The sequence below is a fragment of the Cupressus sempervirens genome, chromosome 5 (assembly GCF_028749045.1).
Source record: "Cupressus sempervirens isolate cs-2001-9-10 chromosome 5, ASM2874904v1, whole genome shotgun sequence".
In the NCBI taxonomy this organism is placed as follows: domain Eukaryota; kingdom Viridiplantae; phylum Streptophyta; class Pinopsida; order Cupressales; family Cupressaceae; genus Cupressus; species Cupressus sempervirens.
The window spans coordinates 392941865-392959200 of NC_143122.1; the positions used below are offsets into that span (position 1 = coordinate 392941865).

Consider the following 17336-nt stretch of genomic DNA (forward strand, 5'->3'; position numbering starts at 1 on the left):
ACCCCATGAGATGCGCTGCTGTGTACCCCATATATCAATGCTTATGCAAAGAGTAGCCACCATTTTTTTGCATTGTAGGGTTTAATTAGGTTTTTGGGATATTTTTGAGTAGTTGGGTTTTTGGTTTCTGTTCATGTTAGTATTAGGGCTTGAGTTAATCAATTTTTCTTTGACCCAAACTAATACACATTCTTTTTGTGTAGAATAAATGGCATCTTCATCATCTTCTCTTGCTGCAAAGATGGTTCCAAAACCCATGGTGTTCAAGTTTCAAGGTGTTCTAACCAAGTCACACTTTCTAGATGACTATTCAGAGATCCAGGACAATGAGCTTGGTCACACCGATTTGAGTGCATTCCTCACACTGTGCAATAAACCCACCAAAAGATCATTGATGATATCCACTCTGATGTGATCAGGACTAGTTAATGCAACATGACACCCAGTTTTAGTGTAGTCCTTAGAATTGATTATAACACTAGCAAAAAACTATGTTCTCAAAGGAAGGATTGTGAAGAGCATAACTAGAGAGATCATCATAGATCTTTGATCTAATAACATAGAGAAGGCATTCCATCTTCCTAGGGCAAACCAATTTATCATATTAACCTATCATCAAGAAGAAAGATGGTGTAGGAACATATTGATGTAGGTTTTGAAATCACACAGTCATAATACCTCATTGAGTAGACTCCTCTAGGGTGGAAAGTAGGGAAAGTGGATATGACAAGAGGATATATGAAAAAATATATTGGATATTTGATCATACTATTAGCAAAGTTATGGGTTTTCTCTCTTCTATACACTTGAACATTTGGACATGGTGCATTTTTTTGAGACTATGAAGATGACACATATGCCAATTGATTGGGCTTCCATTCTTAGTGAGAACTTGGGTGAGTAGCTGGTGGCGGTGAAGAATAACCAAAAGTTTTATATGACATCATATGTGGTATACTTGTTAGTTGCAAGGGCGATAGATTATCCTAGGCTTTATAAGAAGGGTAGCATGCAAGATGCAAATGAATGGCCCTATATAGTATATCCTTAGCTAGTGAAGAAGAAGCTTCTAGAGAGAAACAAGGAATATAGGACTTTGAATGATGCATTTATATTTGCAATAATCTATTTTATTCAAGGGATTATGCAAAGAGGACGTCAGAAGAGGTAGCAGCTACGATATCAAAGGTTGGAGCCTACTACATCTAGTTTTGAAAATTCACATATTTGAGGGTAGTAGGTACAATTATCAACCCCAAGAAGCTCCCTAAGTATCTCAGTGATAGACTCATTCTACTAGAGATCGCTTAACAACTCTTATCTACATACGAAAGAGTCAGTAGCACAAAATATGTTAGGTATGGCCTATTACTATAGGACCTTTTAGTGTGGTTTGAAGAAAATATATTCCATCTTTTGAGTCTGAATGGGATCAATATCATTTGGATGAATGTAATTCTCCTCATCCCTATTTTGATAACATTTGGAGAGTGCAATATCTAGCTAGCAAGACATATCAGCATGAGGATGCAGTTGAGGATCATTGAATGAATGCAATGGATGACTATGATATCTACATTAGGGATTATTGTAGTATGACTCTATATCTAGTGGAGAGTTCTTTGAAGATAAATATTCCATTGAAGATCATGCAACATGATACAAAGGATCTTCTCAATCCATTGTTCAATAGGGACAAGATTGGTGATAGACATATCATGAATCCCAAGATTGACAAATAAGAAAACTTAGACATCAACCAAAGGGTGAGGAACATCATACAATTGGTAAAGGATTGGATCAAGAGACCTTTCAAACTTGATCTAATTCCTCAAGAGGTGGTCTTTCACACTCAAGCCTACCTAGCTAAAGGTCAAGGAGCTGAGGTCATAGTGCCTACATTTATAGCCTAGTCATTAGTAAGACCAGAAATAGTGCATCAACATGATAGACCAGTTGGGTATTATTAGGCTCAAAAGGGTAAAGGAAAGAGGAAAAGAACTTCTCCTCAATGGGCTAAGCTAGAAGAGGAAGTAACTCAAGCACCTCCATAGCCAAGAGAAGAAAATGTACAAGAGCTAGAGAATGTGGAAGCTACACAAGCCCAAGATAATCCTCAAGTACCATTAGTTGAACAAGACCAAGGAGAAGTTGAAACTAAAGTGCAAGAGGTGTCTCTACCCCAACAAGAGGTATAAGCTTCCCCCTCACTCCTAAGAGAAGAAAGATCAAGACTCTAGTAAAGAGGAGACAATGGGTCATTAGGAGAGTGATTCCTTTCCCATTAATCCCAGAAGTTATTCTTGAAGAAGAGGAAGAGGTTGATGAGGATGAAGAGGATAACTTGCCTTTGAATTGGATGACTCATCTTGCAAGAGCCATGAAATTGGAACAGAGAAGAAGCTCCACAATCACACTGCCATCCATTCTCCAGCAACCATTCAGACTACAATCTTCGAGGATGAAATGTAGCAATGGATAGATGAGCAAGATATTGAGGGGACTGATTTCTTCAAGATATCTAATTTTGATTTTATGTTGGTTGGCACTAAATTGGTGGGAGATAAAATCAAAGACACTCCAACTAATCAACCTCAATAGGAGGATTGGGTTCAGTTATCACTTGAGCCACAAGCACTTGAGGTAGCTCCATCATCCCAAATGCAAGTCACATTTTTTTTTGATAAAGGATCATTTACCCCTCTTCCTCCAAAGATCGAAGGAGAATAGGTTCAAGCATAACAAGATGAAGAGACACAACAAGCATCCTCCAAGGAAGTTTTAGAGGAAGGGAAGATAAGTGAACAACCTAATCAAACGTCCCAACACACAGAGGTAAAGATTGTGGACTCTATAGACACAAAGACTCTTAGTGTGGATCTTGTACAAAAGGAGAGGACTCCAAAAAGGGGATATACGGGAAAGAGCATAGCAAAGAAAACTCCTTTGTCCTTGAAAGGTAAATCCTCGATAGAGCATGACCAAGATGGCTATGAAAAGAGGTCATTAGAAACAAAAGGAAAAAATTCACCATTGAGGATGAGGATAGGATGGAATTAATTGAAGTTCTAAGGAAACTTGAGTCACCACCAAAGGATGTGCAGAAATTAGCCTTCATCATGAGTGATTAGAACTAGGACTTATTTGCTCATGTAGCTATCCCTCCTCTGAATACAAATGTTGAAGAATTGATTCCAAGAGATTATCAAATCAGGGAGGTCATGCTAGGAAAGGCTACATTGGATACTGCTAAATTGATGGTAACAATGGGGATCAAAGAAGTGTTTAGGCACTTGGAACAAGATGGGGTAGAATTGATAACACTTTGGAGGAAAAATGAGATCCTAAAGGGATATCTAAGAAAAGTTGTTGGTCCCTTAGATCCAACAAATCTCGAAGAGACTTTGAACACAACATTGGAAAGAAGAGATAGGGGTACCAACCAATTAGATTCATTTTTGAATGCTTGTCAGCAATGGCAAGAAATTTTTGAGGAGAAAGGTGTAAAAATTATACAGGGAAATCTCAAGTTACTACACCATATGCAAGATAATGTAGATAGGCTAGTGGTCATTTTGAATCAAAATTTTGGTTTGATGGATAAAGTACATACCTATGGTAAAGATTTGCAGGAATTTCAGTCTATAAAAGGACAAAGGTATCAGATGTTGATGGAAGTATATACATCTGAGGAATTAGATAAAATCGATGATTGGATAGAGAAAATTGTAGATGGCAATAAAGTAATGGAAACATTACATGTAGAGATTCACAAACTCAAGGATCAAACCCAAGACCAAATTTTGGAGGTAGAGAGGCATTATAATGATGCGTGTTTAGACATTTTTGAGGGTGATTCTAGGGAGAAGTTAGTAGCTATAGAGATGGTAGTTGAAATTTTTTTGAAAATGTTTGAGGAAGCTGCTAATGATGATGACATTAGGTAAGAATTTAGAACAGAGGAAGCATTATTAGAATTGGATGTAAAACTTGGAGATTTTGTGGAGACTTGTATTGAGGTGGAAAACTACAGGCAGAAAGTAAAAGACAAATATGAAGCCTTAGATTTTCTAGATGTGGCTCAAGTCACTGAGATCATTGAGAAATTCAAGGAAAAATATCCAGACATAGCTTTTGTATAAAGGGGAACAAACCCAGAAGCCAAAATTTCAATTTTGACACTTAACAAAATTTTGCAATTTTTGGAATCTGCTTTCAAGGTGCGTTGGTGCACTAGGTGCGCTAGGTGTGTAGGTGCAATTTTTCAGTGATGTTTTGGAAGATTTTTGAAGAAGTCAGAGGTGCACCAATATTTAACTACTAGTTCCAAATTTAGAGCTTTCCATGCACTAAAAACACATTCTGATAGCAGTTTAGCTCCTATAGACGCCTAGTGAAGATGGAGCTTCTATTTTTGGCACTTCTAGACACTCCTACATCAACTAATGAATCTCTCTTTCTTATTTTCTCATGTTTTATTTTTTTTAAGACATGTAAAGGCTCATGCATCCATTTAATGATGTAAATATGGATGAAGTCCTACTAAGCGCCAAGTAGATAGTCAGTTTGTACATAAATAGATTTTTTAAAATTAATTTAGAAGCATATGATTGCATAAAGATATCTCTCACTCTCAACACAAATTATAGAGAAGGTTTCTTATAAATTTAGGAATGTAATATGTATTCTAGGCTACCATTATTTTGATGCAATAATATATGCATTTGGTGCTTGCATTTGGAGCATAATGATTCTTGCCTAGGTGTGTTATATTTTGTGAATGTATGTTCATGAAGTGTAATTGAGCCAATAGTTTTATTGAATTGTTTTGGTTGTGTCATCTTTTAATTCTAGTGTTTGCTATGGGTCTAAAATTTCTACTTACATACTTAGTTTGAGAAGAGATCACCATATTGTTCTTGTATAGCTTTTTGTCTCACATGAGCACACTTTTTGTGGCCTTATGATTTGATGAAAAGTGAAACATCTTATGGTTACTAAATTCCCATCAACAATTAAAAAGGAAGTTCTGCTCCTATTTTCATTGGTTACCTATTGATCTTTTCAAAAGCTTAACTCATAGATGCATCGTTTCCATGGCTTATGTCTGTTAAGATTTTACTTTCATGTTATTTGCTTTAACTTCTTATTACCCTATCTTCAGTATTTTCTTTACTAACCCCTTGGTTAAATTAGGATTTCATATAAGTTGCATTTATTTACAACCAGGAAAGGTCTCCTCATGAACACTCACATTTATCTTTAACCAAGCGAATTCTAGTAGGTTGCAAGATAGCTTGAAACCTTAGAGTTGATCCAAAATTAACTTTTCAAGAGAGGAGTTCAAAAGGATTCTTTCCGCTAAGCATCGTGCAAAATGACAACTCAAAAAGGATACCAAAATGACAAATAATTTAGTTCAAGATGAACTTTGAAACTTATTTTTTGGTGGTGTAGGTTAAAGGGATTGCCTCAACCCACTTTGTGAAATAGTCAATGGTGACGATAATATACTTGTGACCATTTGCAAAATTTGGATATATTTGACCAACAATATTGAAACCCAAGTGGGAAAAGGGCCATGGTGTAATGGTAGCTTGAAGGTCTTGGGTGGGAGTGTTTATCAAATCTCCATGTTGCTGACAAGGAACACATCATTTCACAAAATGAAAGGCACCAACTTCCATAGTAGGCCAATAATAACCCATTAAAAGGAATTTTTTTGCTAATGTAAGGACATTTGAATGGGCACCAAAAATTCCTTGGTGGACCCCTTCTAACACCATTTTGGCTTCATCTAAACTAAGACATTGGAGGAGGGTTCCATCGAAGTGTTTTCAAAAAAAGTGTGTCACCTAGGATAGTGTATCAGGTAGTGTGATGGATAAAGGTTTTACTTTGGTTTGTGGAAAGGGTTATGGAGATTATTTTGTGATGAAGGTAGGAAAAAATGTTAGAGTACCGTGGAGACTCAGGAATAATAATCTTTCCCAACAATTCTGACTCAAGTTGCTCATAAGCAGGAAGAAAAAGATTCTCTACAAGAACTTCAAACTTAGGATTACATGTTGGGTGATGTGACGTGCTCCCCTGCCCACAGGTGGTTAATTATGTGGTGTTCCATGTTTGCTAACAGTCATGGCTTTTGGTGCAATGGCAAATGGGCCCCAACAATTGGTATCAGAGCTTGGTTTTGGCCTGGTCATGGGTTCAAATCTCCCCGGTGCCTTCCCGACCCGCGTAAGCACTTGGTATGCACGTCGAGGGGGAGATTGTTGGGTGATGCGATGTGCTCCCCTGCCCACAGGTGGTTAATTATGTGGTGTTCCATGTTCACTAACAGTCATGGCTTTTGGTGCAATGGAAAATGGGCCCCAACATTACATTTAGGCATGGCAATCATGGAGGCTATGGTGGCCATAACATATACTACTTTTTTATTTGTCCTTGGTATCTAGTGAAAGACTATCTGAGTGAAGTGTTGTTTAAGATCTTGTACTATCCGATGATATGGAAATAAATTTTTATCCTTTGTTTGATATTCATCTGTAACTTGTCTAATGAGAAATTGGAAGTCTCCAAATACAAGTAGGCTCTTAATATTCCATTGGATAGCTTTTCATAGTGCTATTACTAGTTCTTCATACTCAACTATGTTGTTTGTGCAAGGGAATGAAACATTGTAAGATTTAGGGATAAAGTCTCCTTGCAGTGTAACAAACAAAATTCTTGCCCTCAATCCTTTTTGTGTGAAAGAACCATCAAAATAAAGCTTCAGTTATGTACTAGGGGTAATAGTCATAATTGTGTCATCTGGAAAATATGCTATGATGGGATGGTCTCCTTGAAGAGGAGCTTCTACGAGTTGGTCGAAAATGACTTGTCCTTTAATGACCTTGCAATCTTTATAGACAATGTCAAATTCACTTAAAATGAAGACCCATTTTGTAGCATGACTAGTGAGGGAAGCTTTTGAGAGAAAATACTTGAGGGGATCTATCTTAGCAATGAGGTTTCTAGTATTATTAAGCATGTAATGGCATAGTTTGTATGTCCAAAAGACTTCAACCAAACAAGCTTGCTCAATAGTAGTGTTGTTCAACCCATAGCCAACAAATGTTCGATTGAGATAGTAGATAGCTTGCTTATTACCATTTTCATCTAGCTATGCTAAAAGAGCACACAAGGAAACTAAAGTTGTAGAAATGTAGAGAATTAATGGTCAACCTACAATTGGAAAGACTAGTACTAGTGGATTAGCCAAGTATACCTTAACTTTTTGAAATGCTTTTTGACATAGGCAATCCCATTGAAACTTGATATCTTTTTGAAGCAAGTGTTGGAGTGGATGAACTTTATCTGCTAACTGGGACACAAACCATTTGATGGACTGTAACTACCATTGAAAGCTACAGAGTTGCTTTAATATAGTAGGTGGAGGTAGTTCCATGATGGTTTTTACCTTTGTAGGGTCTACCTCAATGCCTCTTCTTAACACTATGTAACCTAACAACTTTCTGAATTGGACATGAAAAACACACTTCTTAGGGTTAAGGTGAACTTTGTATTTCTCCAACCTTTCAAATATGGTGGTGAGAAAAACAATGTGGGAATCATGTGTCTTATATTTTCCTATAATTTCATCAACATAATCTTCCATTATTATATGTAGAAGACCATGGAAGATTTGTTAGTTTGTGGTGACTGATCAAGGAAGTACTATACATACTTCATAAATTCTTTGTGGCCCTATTTTATCAAGATTTTGGGCTGACATTTAATTATTAATTATAACCCTAAAGTAATTTAATACTTGAATAAAAGGGCTTAGGGTTAAGGATTATTTCATAAGGTGATTCAAAAATTGGTTCTTGTAGCAGTATTGAGCTATAAGGGATTGAAGATTATAATCAGCTTATAATCACTGGATCATACATTATTGGACTTGCTATTTGGTGGATGTAGCCCAAGGATTGGGTGAACCATGTTAAATCTTGGTATTTTGTGTTTTTTTTGTGTGATCTATTATTTTTTGATATTTTTTATATTTGAATGTAATTGTTATTTTTGTCCATGGTTTAATCCTAACTAGTGCTATCAAAGAGAGGTTTTTTTTTTAGTTATCCTTTGTAGGAAAGTCTCATGGTTGAGTGGGAGTCTCACAATTGAGTGGAAGTGATGGTAGACAAGGGTAAGTTGAGGGTTGATAGGTTTAATGGGAAGAACTTTCAGTTATGGAAAATGCAAGTGGAGGACTATTTTTATCAAAAGGATTTATGGAAGCCATTGGAAGGCATAACCAAGAATCAGGGCTCTATGTCAAATGATAAATTGGATCTTTTGGATAGAAAGGCACTTGGAAGCATTTGATTATACTTGGAACCATCAGTGGCATTTAATATTACAAAAGCAAATACAACAAAAGAGTTGATGCAAACCCTAGCGAAACTGTATGAAATGCCCTCCGCTTCAAACAAGGTATTCCAAATGAAGCATTTATTTAATATGAAAATGATAGAAGGTGGATTTGTTGTAGATTATTTAAATGAGTTTAATACTATTGCTATTCAATTATCTTTTGTGGGTATTAATTTTGATGAAGAAATTAGGGCTCTCTTGATTTTGTGTTCTTTTACTTAAAGCTAGAATGGATTCGTAATGGTTGTCAGTAATTATATTCCTAGATCTAGTACCCTAAAATATGATGATGTGATCGGTGCTATTTTGAGTGAGGAAACTTGTAGTAAATCCTCAAGTGGATCTACATCAAGAAGTGCTTTGAATGCACAAAGTAGAGGTAGAATGATTGAGAGAGGAAGTAATTCCAGAAATTGTGGAAAATCAAGAGGAAAGTCAAAGGGGAGAACATGTCAATCAAGAGGACTGAACGACTACTGGTACTGTGGGAAACTAGGGCACAAAAAGAAAGATTGTTGGACTTGAAAGAAAAATGAAGGAGATAAAATAGATGGAGAAAAGGAGGCAAATGTGGTAAGTAACAAATTTGAAGATGATGCTTTGCTTCTATCTTTAGAAAGTGTTGATGATTCTCAAGTTTTAGATTCTGGTGCTTCATTTCATGCTACACCTCATAGAGGTAATTTCATTGATTATGTCCAAGGGGATTTTGGACTTGTTTATTTGGGGGATAATGAATCATGTTAGATTGTTGGAAAGGGTAAAGTTAAGATTAAATTGCATAATGAAAATCATTGGCTACTACATGAGGTAAGACATGTTCTAGATGAGTAGGAATTTAATTTCAATAAGGAAACTTAGTGATGAGTGTTGTGTAGTTGTTTTTAATGATAAAAATTGGAAGGTCCCCTTGTAGTAGTAAAAGGTGTGAAAGTAGGCACCTTATATCTTTGTATAGGTCATATTGTTCCTTCTACTTTAATTATTTCAAAGAAAAATGAAAGTTTAGGAATAGTTGCTGCAGTTGAATAGGGAGAACAAATAGCTGCTATAGATTCTGATACAACATTGTGGCACAACAGACTTAGGCACATGAGTGAGAAAGGTATGAAAGTACTTCATTCAAAGAATGTTTTACTAGGTTTGAAATGTGTTAATACAAACTTCTGTGAAAGTTGTGTGTATGGAAAATAAAAGAGAGTGAGTTTTGTGAAGACTAGGAAGGAAAATAAAAGGGAAAAATTAGAGCTTGTGCATATCGATGTATGGGGACTGGCTTAGGTACCTTCTCTTGGTGGCTCTCATTATTATATTACATTTATTGATGATGCAACTCAAAAGTATGGGTTTATTTCCTTAGACAAAAAATTGATGTATTTCAAATTTTTAAGAAATGGAAATGCTTGTTTGAAAATGAGGCTGATAAGAAATTAAAATGTCTCAGATCTGATAATGGTGGTGAGTATTGTAGTCATGAATTTGAAGATTATTTCTCCACTAATGGTATTCATAGACATAAAACTATTCCAATGACTCTTTAGGAAAATGGAGTGGCTGAACACATGAACAAGACTATAATGGAGTGTGTAAGGAGCATGAGGTTGCATGTTGGGTAGCCCTTACACATGTGGGTGGAGGCTATCAATACTACTGTATATTTGATTAATAGAGGTTCCTCTACTCCTTTGGGCTGTGGTATTCTAGAGGAAGCATGGACCAGTAAGAAGGTGAGTTATTCTTTTCTCAGAACCTTTGGTTGTGAAGCATTTGCTCATACAGATTTTGAAAATAGAACCAAGCTGGGAGCTAAGGCAAAGAAATGTGCATTTTTTGGATATGGAATTAATTAATTAGGTTATATGCTTTGGAATTTCAAAAATCATCAAATTTTAAGAAGCAGGATGTCATATTCAATGATAAAGTGTTGTACAAAGATTGTTGCAGCAACATGAGAAGAAAGAAGATGATTATGTAATATTGGATGATACATCAAAAGATGATGTTCTAGTAATTCCTCATGATGTGCAATAGACACAACAACAAATACCACACACCCCAGTGAATGTTAGATGGTCAACAAGGATGAGTATACCTCCAAAAAGATTTTCTCCCTCTTTCTAATCTATTTTGCTTATTGATGCTAGTGAACCTAAATTTTATGATGAAGCTATGTAGGTGGATACTAAGATTCAGTGGGAGTCTACAATGAAAGATGAAATGGACTCTTTGCTAAAAAATAAGACATAGGATTTATGCAAATTGCCTATAGGTAAAAGGGCTTTACAAAATAAGTGGGTTTACAGGTTAAAAGAAGAGGAAGGAGCTAACAAAAGATTTAAAGCCAAGTTAGTTGTAAAAGGATTTGCACAGAAAAAAGGAATTCATTTTGATGAAATATTTTCTCTTGTTGTTAAAATGACTTCTATCTGTACTATTTTAAGTATTGTGGCTACTGAAGATTTGCATTTGGAGTAGCTTGATGGTAAAACAACCTTCCTTCATGGTGATTTGGATTAAGAGATATATATGGCTCAGAAATAGGGATTTGAGGTGAAGGGTAAGGAGAATTCAGTGTGTAGATTGAAGAAGAGTTTATATGGCTTAAAGCAAGCACCTTGGCAATGATATTTGAAATTTGATAGGTTTATGCATATGTATGGATATAGTAGGTATCATTTAGATCATTGTATTTACTTTAAGAGGTTAGATGATGATAGCTACATTATTTTATGTTTATATGTTGATGATATGCTTGTAGCTAGGTCTAACATGGATCACATTAAAGGGCTGAAATGCTAGTTAGCACATGCATTTTATATGAAGGATTTGGGGGCAGCAAAAAAAATCCTTGGTATGAAGATTTTTAGAGATAGGAAGAAAGAAAATTAATGCTATCTCAGGCTGATTATGTTGAGAAGGTGTTGCAATGTTTCTCTATGTAGAATACTAAAGCTGTCAGCACACCTTTACTTGGTCATTTGAAGTTGACTAAGGAGATGTGTCCTAATACACAAGAAGAGGAGGATAAGATGTCCAAGGTACCCTATGGTTCAGTTGTAGGAAGCTTGATGTATGCTATGGTATCTACTAGGCTAGATATTGCACATGTAGTGGGAGTCGTTAGTAGGTATATGAGTCATCTAGGAATTAAGCATTGGAATGCAGTCAAATGGATTCTCAGATACTTGAGAGGTATGTCCACTAATTTTTTACACTTTGGGGGCTCTACTACTGATTCATAGGGCTATGTTGACTCATATTTGGTAGGGGATATTAATACCAGGTAGAGTACTACAGGTAATGTATTTACTGTTGGTGGGGCAACCGTGACTTGGGTTTCTAGGTTATAGAAGGTTAATGCATTATCTACTATAGAGGTAGAGTATGTATCTACTATAGAGGTAGCCAAGGATATGATATGGATTCAATTCTTCTTGGAAGAATTGGGACATCCTTAGAAGGATAATTATTTGTTTACAGATAGTTAGAGTGTCATTCATCTTGCGAAGAATTCTGCTCTGCATTCAAAGACAAAACACATACAATTGTGGTACCATTTCATTTGATCTATTTTGGATGATGGATAGTTAAAGCTAGACAAGATACATACAGATGAAAATCTAGTGGATATGTTCACCAAGGTAGTGACACCAGAGAAGCTGAATTCCTCTTCAGCTTTAGTTGGTCTTCTAGACTAAATAATAATCAATGAACAACATAGTCCAGGGTGGTTTAATCTAGTGGGAGCCCCATGTGGGAGTAGTATTGTTACATGATCAGTCTCCAAGTGGGAGATTGTTGTCTAGTGTGGAGTCTAATCAATCCCCAAGTGGGAGATTGTTAGTTTGTGGTGACTGATCAGGAAAGTACTATACATACTTTATAAATTCTTTGGGGCCCTATTTTATCGAGATTTTGGGCTGACATGTAATTACTAATTATAGCTGTTTAATAATTGTATAAAAAGGCTTAGGGTTAGGGATTATTTCATAAAGTGACGTGAAAATTGGTTCTTGCAGCAGTATTGAGCTATAAGGGGTTATAGATTATAATCAGGTTGTAATCATTGGATTATAAAATATTGGACTTATTGCTTGGTGGATGTAGCCCAGGGGTTGGGTGAACCATGTTAAATCTTCGTGTCTTGTGTTCTTTTCTATGTGATCTATTATTTTTTGATATTTTTTATATTTTCATGTAATTTTTATTTCTATATGTGGTTTAATCCTAACAAGATTGTGGTCATTATACATTGATAGGTGGCATCGATATTCTTTAAGCCAAAAGGCATGACTTGATAGCAAAAAGTTCCCCATTGGGGTAGTAAATGTCATTTTGTGTTGGTCTTCTTCTATAATTTTGATCTGATTGTAATTGGAGAAACCATTCATTAGTGAAAAAATTTCATGTCCAACAGTCAAATCCACTATAATTTCTATGTTGGGTAGTGGAAAATCATCCTTAGGACATGCAAGATTTAAATCTCAAAAATATGAACATATGCAGATGTCCCTAGAGGCTTTACCTATAGGAACAATGTTGGAAACCCACTCATGATAATCAATAGGCTAGATGAAAATCATTTTGTGTTGGTCTTCTTCTATAATTTTGATCTGATTGTAATTGGAAAAACCATCCATTAGTGAAAACATTTCATGTCCAATAGTCAAATCCACTATAATTTCTATGTTGGGTAGTGAAAAATCATCCTTAGGACATGCAAAATTTAAATCTCAAAAATATGAACATATGTAGATGTCCCTAGAGGCTTTACCTATAGGAACAATGTTGGAAACCCACTCATGATAATCAATAGGTCAGATGAACTTTGCTTCTAACATTTTCTAAAATTCTGCTTTAACCAAAAGTGCTACCTTACGATGCATCTTGCATAACTTTTGCTTAATAGGTTTAATATTTGGATCCACTACTAGGTGATGCACAACTAAGTCTATGCCTAAACCAGGCATGTCTTTGTATGTCCATGCAAAATTGATTTTGCCTTTCTATAGGAACTCAGTCATAACTTCTTGTTCTTTTGGACTTAGGGTAGCAAAAATATAAGTGATTTTTTGATTATCTACCATACCCAAGTTGACTAGAATTGTGTCTAGATAACTTTTCTGGTGGTAAAGTTCTAAATGACAAGTCAATCTCTCCCTTTTCTAGTGCCTCTAGGAGTTTTTAACCAGAAGATGTGTCCTTTATTTTGTCCTTTTCTTCATCCAAGAGTTCTCTAAAATAGTTTTCACCAAATGATGTTTCTTCTATTTTTAAAATTTTTAATTTCTTTTTCACTTTTGCAACTAAGAGATTTGACTTGACTACCAATGTAGGCTTCCTCATTGTATTGGATCTCATACTCATAATCTTGGAGATTCTTGATTCCAAAAAGAGCCATAACAGCTTCATTATAGTTATAGATATGAAGAGCTAATGGTGTGTCTTGAAGGTCCCTATTTATCATGTTAGGGTTAGTGAGGGGTAGGTCAGTGGATGAAAGGTTAGCTATGGTGATGGTGGGGATATAGTTATATTAGTCATCCTCAATTTATTGGAAGGGTACTTAAAAAAATTCCTCCTCCTTAGTCTCAGAATTAGGTTCAACCATACAATAGTTTTCAACATAGGACACCTTTGATTTAATGGAGCCCAAATCTCATCCTTTAGGATAGCTAGAAGCCTCAAGGGGTTATCTGATTCCATCTTCTTTAGGTCCAAGGTTGATCCCATGATATCCCATATTTTAAATGATGGGAGGAGCCTTGACATACTTATCTTTAGGGAATTCCATAGGATCATCTTTACCATCATAATAGAGCCAATCTAAGATATTAGACTCAATGTGTTCATCACTAAGTGAGCCCCAATGTTCAAAGGTTGTTTTATTAGCATGCATAGTATCCTTATTTGAAGAGGGAGGTATTTGGCAAGGTTTACCAAAGGATCAGGGGGAAAGTGGTAGTTTTCCAACACATAAGGAATTCTCAAGCTTATACTCTCCCATTCCTTGATCAGAAAAGGTACCTTCTTCATTGTAGTATTGACCTTGATAGCTTCAACCCTCTCTTTTCCTTTACGAGAATTGGAATCAATATTGGATGACTTTAGAATTATTATGGAAGGTGTTTCTATTATGGTGAGAGATATAGCCATAACCTTAGCAAACTCAGTGACTAGAGAAAAATTCATTGGGGCACCTCCCAATCTCTTACAAAAGCCAAAAGGAAAAGGATCTCCTAGAATTGTGACCTCTCTTCCTTGGTGGGGAAATTTCAAGAACTAATGATAAGTAGATGGGACCACTCTCAATGTATGTATCTAGGGTCAATTGAGAAAGACATTATATGGTAAGTCCAAATCTAGGACATGACATTCAATGTTGATTATGGCCGATTTGACTTGTAGTGGTAGCATGATAACCCTTTTTCATTCTCTTTCTCTTTCATCATATACTTTAATTGTAATCCTTTTATTGATGTCTAGGAGGTCTTCTAGAAGCCCCAAGAAGTAGATCATCTTCAATGCATAGAGGTTTAAACTAGATCCATTATTTATAAGGATTCATTTTATTTTGTGCCGTTGTATAAGGACTTCAATGTGGAGTGACAAATTGTGGTGGTGATTAGGACCTTGGAAATATTTGTTTGTAAAGACAAGATGTTTTTGTGTGGCAATATTTACAATCATGGTAGTGAATTGGGATGTATTGATGTTTTTAGGGACATGAGACTCTAAAAGAGAAGTCTCAAGGATTTCTTTGTGGATAGGTGAGGTGGTGAGAAGCTCTAGAATGGATATTTTTGTAGTAGTCTTCCCTAATTGAGATAGGACATCATAGCAAGAAGAGGGTCTCTATGAAGTAGATGGTGCAATAGACATATGTGGGACTGATGGATTGGTGGGATTGGGAGTGGAAGCTTACAGAGTAATTCTTCCTTGTCGAGTTGTTGCACCATAATTAGCTACTTGTAAGACAAGGGTATTCACATGAGTGTCTACTTATTCAATGCAATCACACATGGATTCAAAGCCACATATATCATTTATTTCTATTTTACCACATAAGGAGTCAAAACCTGATATGTGGTTAGTAGAATAGTCATAAGGGAGTGCATTAGATGTGGAAGCTTGGTTGACATTGTTTGTATCTTTATTTCCATTGTTGTGGTTAGGGAATGGCTTTTGAAAAATATTTAGTTTATCATTTTTAGAGGGTTTTCCTCCTTCAACCTCAATTTCCCCATCATCAAAAAGATTTTGGATGAAGATTTTGAGCTTTTACACTTCTTAGTGTCATGTACTTTGATGCAGTAGTAATTGCAATATTCATTTTCCCTATACCAGTTGAATTTGGGTTGATTTTTGTCAAAAGGCCATGTGTTGGGAAAAACCATCAAATTATGATCCACTAGTTTCTAGAATCTGGAATCTATGGGTTCATGAAAGCTGGTGAACTTTCTATTCCAGTCGTAGTCAAGATTGTAGTTGTTATTGGTATTGCTCTTTTTGTGAGGAAAGAGTTGTGTTTGATTACAAGATTGTTGGTTGTTCTAATTGTTGTTTTGATTCTAATTCTGAGTATCACAATTTGAATTGTTTTTGTTTTGATGATGACCATTGTTTTTGTTGTTATTGTCTCCACCTTGAAGGTTTTGCACACTTTTGACATTAGTGACACCATCATGGGTATAACCTTTATCTTTGGACCAGAATTTTGGTTTTTCATTGTTGTTCATTTCATTGGTTGAGGATGATGAGTTATAGTGTTCAATGGAACCCTTGTCTAAGAGTCTATTTTCAATCTTCTTGCCTTTCTTGATTAACATGGAAATTTTTTTAGGACTAGCCATCTTCATTTGGAAAGACATCTTTGGAATCAAAATTTTTGATGAATATGTATACAAAGTGGGAATCTTTAATTTTGTAGGGCATACAATTAGTGAGGTGTCACCACCATTATAGAAAATAAGAAAATGTTTCACTAGTTTGTTGTTTTGTGTTGCACAAATCACTCAAGGAAGCATGATGTTCAATATTGTATGAGTATTGTGCTACAATTTTTCTTGTCAAGTCATTGAAGGAGGTGATAGAACCTTTGTGTAAGTTCATTAGCTATTCAAGTGCAGGGCCTCCAAGGCTTCTTATGAAGAGTCTCTTAAGGTAATCCTCACTATAGGAAACTTCTTCACATAAGATGGAAAACTCTTTGAGATGTGTAACTAGACATGTTTCTCCTGTGTATTTATCAAATTTGAGAATCTCAAAGTTTGGTGAAAATGGTATCATGTTGATAAATCTATCAAATGGAAAAGGGAAAATTTCATCAAAAGAGAAATCTTTCATCTCTTTATTATTCATATTGTGGACAAAACTTCAAAGTTCATGTAACCGTTGGGCTAGATCCTAGTTTGGTTGCATCTATGATGGTTAGGAATTGATGTTGAATCAGCCTCCAAAGTTGTATGAGTTCCCAAATAAATTATAGGGTGGCAGTGGATTATGAGGTGGTGGAGGGGGTAGTGTGCTAGACTACTACTATAGTACAATACAAAAGCAATGCTTGAAGGCCCTAACATCAAGCTACCATAGTGGGTCTTCCCCTCAAGAAATTAATTTAATATCGTGTGGCTCATTGAGCCATGTATCATATATTAAACTAATAAGAATAGATACTACACTTGATCTTAGCCAAAAGACCAGGAAAGGTATACTTGAAAAAATGTATACGTGAAAACCTAACCTGTCAAGAGCACAAGTAAACAAGAAAACATTAGTTGTACATGTATATCAAAGATTTAAGTAAATCAAAATACAACTAATTCTACTTGAGTTTTAAAACTTAATGCAACCGAAAGATAAGAGTCCTCATGCAACCTTGGAGTAGCTCAACAAGGGTGCCCACAAGAGGCCTTGTT

The 17336-nt window shown here is 35.6% G+C and overlaps 1 non-coding gene across 1 annotated transcript; it reads right to left on the reverse strand.

Moving 5' to 3' along the window:
• Positions 1 to 16937: 16937 nt before the first annotated feature.
• Positions 16938 to 17130, reverse strand: LOC149556454 (U2 spliceosomal RNA). The gene has a single exon (XR_016352497.1). It is a non-coding gene; the product is annotated as a U2 spliceosomal RNA (small nuclear RNA).
• Between the last annotated feature and the right edge of the window lie 206 nt (positions 17131 to 17336).